The sequence below is a fragment of the Euphorbia lathyris genome, chromosome 2 (genome assembly GCF_963576675.1).
Source record: "Euphorbia lathyris chromosome 2, ddEupLath1.1, whole genome shotgun sequence".
In the NCBI taxonomy this organism is placed as follows: Eukaryota; Viridiplantae; Streptophyta; class Magnoliopsida; order Malpighiales; family Euphorbiaceae; genus Euphorbia; species Euphorbia lathyris.
The window spans coordinates 30,283,772-30,289,972 of record NC_088911.1 but is presented as its reverse complement, the minus strand read 5'-3'; the positions used below and the strand labels follow the sequence as shown (position 1 = coordinate 30,289,972).

Below are 6,201 nucleotides of genomic sequence, written 5' to 3'. Positions count from 1 at the left end.
ATGGTCCTTATTTCGGACCCTGTGTGGAAAAGGTGGCTTTGGTACAAAAGGTTTCGGATTAGAGTCAATTTTTGTATCTTTTTGTTTTAATGTATCTTCTTTGGATTTTGGTAAATCATTTCCAGGTAAAGTTGAATTTCCGGGCATTTCCGGACCTAAGTAGTTTTTCCCCGAACGAAGAGTGATAGCCTTAACATGCTCTTTCGGATTTTCTTCCGTTTGGCTGGGAAGACTTCCCTCTTTGCGGGATGGAATTGATTTAGCAAGTTGTCCAATTTGAACCTCCAAGTTATGGATGCTAGATGATTGGTTTTTGATAAGCTGATCGAATTTATTTTCGATCCGTTTAAAACCATCGTCTTGATTACTTACCTTTCCATTCATAGCATCTATAAATTTGTCGATTTTTGAAGATAAAGTGCTAATCGTATCTCTTGTTTGATTTTGATAATTATTTATACGATATTGATTAGCATTTGCATTATTATTATTATTACCATCTTTCCAGTTAAAGTTAGGATGATTTCTCCATCCAGGATTATAAGTATTAGAATAAGGATTAGTAGTTTGGTTTTGTCCTTGGACAAAATTTACCTGTTCTATCTCATTCATACCTTCGTAGTCAATGTCTCTCTGGATCGGATCATTAGGATCGCATGGTGCCATAAATTTATCAATTTTGTGCGATAAGGCAGAAAATTGGGCTTGTAACATTGCTACAGGATCAAGATTCATTATACCTTTAACCGATGATGTACATGAGGATGATGGTTTCGCCGTTGGTATATGTCCACGCTCTGCGGGCCACATACTGCTGTTGATTGCCATTTCCTCCAAAAGTTCTCTTGCTTGGGCGGATGTCTTTTTCATAAATAACCCTCCAGACATAGCATCTAATGAACCTCTAGTCGTAGGATTTAATCCATTATAGAATGTCTGCATTAAAAGTGCATCTGGCAATTGGTGGTGTGGGCATAAACGTTGAAGTTCTTTAAAACGTTCCCAAGCTTCATAAAGAGTTTCATTATCATTTTGTGTGAAAGATGTCAACTCTTTGATGACTCTTGCGGTTTTTGCTAAGGGAAAATATTTTTGTAAAAATGCTTGGGCTAATTGGTCCCAAGTTTCAAATGTTGCAGCAGGCATAGAAGTTAACCAAATTTTTGCCTTATCCTTCAAAGTGAAAGGAAAGAGGCGAAGTTTGATTGCTTCTGCTGTTACATCAGTAATTTTAAAAGTGTCACAAATTTCTAAGAAATTTGTCAAATGTGCATTAGGGTTTTCGTTAGGCAATCCGTAAAACGTTACGTTGTTTTGCAACATATTAAGCAAAGCAGGCTTAATTTCAAATTGATTTGCGTTTATACGGGGTCTAACTACACTATTAGTTACACCGGCCATTCCTGGCCTAGCGTAATCCATAAGTGTCGGTGGATCGGCCATAATTTCTGGCTGGACTACTTTAGTTTTTAAGGGTGTTTTGTCTTTGTTTTTGTTGTTTTTCTTATTTTTCTTAAGTGTTCTTTCAATTTCTGGATCAAAAGGATCTGGTGGCGTGCCCGAATTTCGTGAACTGCGCATCAACTTGAAATTGTAACACGAGCCAAACTACCATCAAAACAAAATTGAAAGCAAATATATTATAAAACTGAAAATAAATAAAATATAAAAGTTGTATAAAAATAATGTATAAACCTAGATTCGAAAATAAAATGCGAAAAATAAAAATTTTGTCAAAAATTTTGGCGTATCCCCGGCAACGGCGCCAAAAACTTGTTGAGCGATTTCCGCAAGTGCACGGTTTCGCTTGTAGTAATAAAAATATCGATCCCACAGAGATACGTTTTTTAACGAAAAACTTATTTTTGAATCTTTAATTTCGAACTTGTTAGATTTATAAAATGTAAATAAAAAGTGAAAATTGGATTAATTGAATTTAGGAAATTTATTTGATTGAATTTGAAAACTTTGAGTATTTGAAAATGCTGGAATAAGATTATATATTTAGAATAAATCGATTGTTAGAAAGATCTTCTGATTTTAAGGATGAATTTTACAAAACAGGAACATTTAGAACTTATTAGAAAAAGGAATGAATCTGTTCATTTGCATTAAGCAAAGAAAACAACTTAAACTTTGTATTATTATGATGATGAAATAAATGACGGAACCTCTAATTAATTGGCTTTGAACGCGACAAAACCCTTTCGGGATAGTTGCCCTTACTCAAATTAACACTCTTTCGAGATGATAATTTGCCTAAGTGTTCAACAAAGTTTCCTTGTAATGATTTTGAATTCAAGTGCATATTAATGAAAACACCAGCCTCACTTATATTGGATTGGTTACCATAAGTGCTGCATAACGATTTGTCGAATAGAACGGACTTTATTAGATGAATGTAAATTGATACAAGTTTACAGAGAATAAGGAGCATCGAGTTCTTCGAGGGCGTGCAAGTGAAGGGCTTGATCGGTTCCGCTTCCTTGGGTTTCCTTAGGAGGTTGTCAGGCTCGGGGGCGAACACTTTACTCAATCTTCTCGCTGTAACTTCGTAATAGGGATTCGGTCGGCCACTACCATGATGCAAACTAAAACTGGAACAATGTCTAAACGCTACTGAGTTGTAATTAAACTATAAACAATATGTGTACCTCATCTTGTTTTGTACAGAATCTAATTTCTAACTCTCGAAATGTTTTTACTTAGAACTTCGACATAAGTTCTACGCTCTGATTTCTATATCTATATTATAGCATTTCATTACACTTTTTCTCAACATCAACTCTTTATTTATAGATGTTGAAGGGTTGTGTTTGAAGTGATGTATCCGTTGGTTAAGAGTCGTGTCCGTTGTGAAAGGACGTCTTTATCCACTTGAACGAACGCGTTTCTTGGATTTTCAGCATGTGTTAAATGCTCTTGGTGAATTTCTGCACTTACCGAGGATAGTAATCCGCGGCCATGAATGACGTAGCACTGAGCTGAGCGATGGACGAAGGGGAGAATTGGTTGTACCGCGCGTGTCGCGGCCGCGGGTCTGGGATCCACTGTCGCGGCCCGGTAGGTTTTCTTACTTCTTGCTTTCGTTCGTGTCCTCGACTTGGCGCTTTCGATTTACGTCGTCTTTGACTCCTTTTGAAGGGTTTTTCTTCTGTTTTAGATCCTTTTTCGTTCCTATTTGGATTTTACCAAATATTCAAGTACCTTGCAAGAAAGAAAGATATTCGAAAGTAAAAGTAATCTAAACAGATATAAATAACACAAATTCGTAATAAAAATGATGTAAATGTTAATGATATTTTAGGTATATTTTGGGCTTAACAACTGTCATACAATCATTTCATACGATTCGTAGTATTATACTTCTTATATACTTGTAAAATCTTTCTTTCAGCAATTATGGACAATAGAACTCCAAAATTGTCCATGACTGACCTCGACAAGAAAATGGACTTCCTTGTGGCCTCCTTTGGCCGCAACAACCAAACAGGAACATCATTTTGTGCAAGATGTGGCCAGAATCACCCCGGTGAGGTATGCCATATCAACCACCATATACCTAGAGGTGAGAATGTAAGTTATTCGGGTAATCGTCAAAGGTATAACTCTGAACCCCCAACTTACGACTTCTAGGATCGGGAACACACACGATATCCGCCAGGGCCATACGTGGCACCCACGGATAACCTTCCATATCCCCCTTCTAATTCTGATTTTTATGGCAGGCAAACAGAGCGCTCAGAAGGAATAATGGCTCTCTTAAGAGAGATATCCGTCCGACTTGCAGCCAATGAGGAGGCTTGTAGAACCCTGAGCAACCAACTCACTGCGATCAGACAAGAGGAAAGGGAATGCCAAGAGGCGTTCCTCTCACAAGAGGAAACGGTTCAAGCCATCACCTTGAGGAGTGGCAAGGAAGTGGACACACTCGTACCACCCCAATCACAAACACAACCGTCACCTCAGGTAAGTAGGGAACCGGAAGTGGTAAGCAACCCCGGTCCCGTGTCTGAAACTTCAGCTCCTGGAGTAGCTGTAGAAAAAGTAGTTAGGCCTTATGCACCAAAACTACCATTCCCCCAGAAACAGAAAAAGGCCAACTTAGATAAGAAATTTGCTAGGTTTTTGGAAATCCTTAGTAGATTAGAAATCAATATTCCGTTAATGTAGGCACTAGAGGAAATGCCAAACTATGCAAAATTTCTTAAAGACATGTTGTCGAAAAAGAAAAAGTTTGGGGAGAATGAGATAGTGGCTTTAACAGAACAATGTTCGGCCATAATCACTCATAAATTACCCCCCAAACTTAAAGATCAAGGGAGCTTTACCATCCCATGTAGGATTGGCAACATGCATATAGATAGGGCACTATGCGATTTAAGAGCAAGTATTAACCTAATGCCTTTATCTATTTTCAGGAAATTGGGACTCAGAGAACCCAAACCAACAAATATGACACTATAGCTAGCGGACAGGTCAATCGCACGACCTCGGGGCATAGTTGAAGATGTATTGGTGAAGGTGGATAAACTGATCTTCCCGGTCGATTTCGTAGTCCTCGACATGGAAGAAGATGACTCCATCCCCATCCTCCTCGGGAGACCGTTCCTTGCAACCGGTAGGACACTGATAGATGTTCATGGAGGTAAATTGGTCCTAAGGGTGCAAGACGAAGAGGTAACATTTAATGTTTATGAATCTATGAAATTTCCTCAGGAGCGTTCCAAAAGCTGTAATTTTGTAGATGCATTAATAGACGAATGTGTTGAGGAAGTTAACCATAGCATTAGAGAGGCCTCTTTGGAACTTAATTTAGGTAGTGAGGAATGTGAGAACTTAAATGAACCATTCGAAGACCTCCCACCTAAAAAATGTTATTGGGTAAAGAGTAGAAAAGAGGACCTTGATCGTGAGATCAAGCCTAAACCTAAAACCTCACTGGAGGAACCTCCGAAACTGGAGCTCAAGCCTTTGCCTGGCAATTTAAAATATGTTTTTCTTCAGCCTCCCACAGATTTACCCGTTATTATTTCTTCTTTATTGAAAGTTGAACAGGAAGAAAGATTGGTGGAGGTGCTGAAAAAACATAAAGGGACCTTTGGGTGGTCAATCCATGACATCAAAGGTATCGACCCCAAAATCTGCACACATAGGATTTTTCTTGAGGAAGAGATTAAGCCATATGCTCAATCCCAACATGAAAGAGGTGGTAAAAGCCGAGGTTATAAAACTCCTCGATGCAGGTATCATCTTTCCAATTTCTGACAGCCAATGGGTAAGTCCGGTGCAATGTGTGCCCAAAAAGGGGGGGACAACGGTAATGGAAAATGAGAAGGGGGAATTAATCCCAAATAGAAAGGTTACGGGTTGGCGTGTATGTATTGACTATAGGAAATTGAACGAAGCCACCCGTAAAGACCACTTTCCTTTACCATTTATCGATCAAATGTTGGAACGTTTGGCAGGGCACGAATTTTTCTGCACCTTAGACGGGTTGTCCGGTTATATGCAAATTCCTGTGGACCCATTGGACCAAGAGAAAACCACATTCACTTGTCCCTATGGAACTTTTGCATATAGGGGGATGCCTTTCGGATTATGTAATGCTCCTGCCACATTCCAACGATGCATGATGGCTATGTTTTCTGACATGGTTGAAGAGTTCCTAGAAATTTTTATGGATGATTTTAATGTTGTAGGACCTACTTTTGATCAATGTCTTGAAAATCTGGACCAAGTCTTAGAACGTTGTGAAGACAAGAACTTGGCACTCAATTGGGAAAAATGCCAGTTCATGGTCCAAAATTGTATAGTGTTAGGACACAAGGTGTCGGGAAAGGGGATTGAGGTCGATCCAGCAAAAATTGAGGTGATTGAAAAACTGCCTCCTCCTACCAATGTAAAATTGGTTAGGAGCTTTTTAGGACATGCGGGGTTTTATAGACGATTCATAAAGGATTTCTCAAAAATCACTAAACCCCTCACTCAACTATTGTTGAAAGATGTTGATTTTAATTTTAATGAAGAATGTATGTCTGCATTTAAATTATTAAAAAAGAAATTAACTGAAGCACCTGTTATGGTAAGCCCGGATTGGTCCCTTCCCTTTGAATTAATGTGCGATGCTAGCGATCTAGCTGTAGGAGCCTGTCTTGGGCAGAGGGTAGATAAAAATTTTCGCCCAATCTTCTACGCTAG

At 38.8% G+C, this 6,201-nt stretch overlaps 1 non-coding gene across 1 annotated transcript; it reads left to right on the top strand.

The window, feature by feature from the left end:
• Positions 1–958: 958 nt before the first annotated feature.
• On the top strand, positions 959–1,065 carry LOC136221101 (small nucleolar RNA R71). Its single transcript, XR_010684890.1, has one exon. It is a non-coding gene; the product is annotated as a small nucleolar RNA R71 (small nucleolar RNA).
• Positions 1,066–6,201: the final 5,136 nt, after the last annotated feature.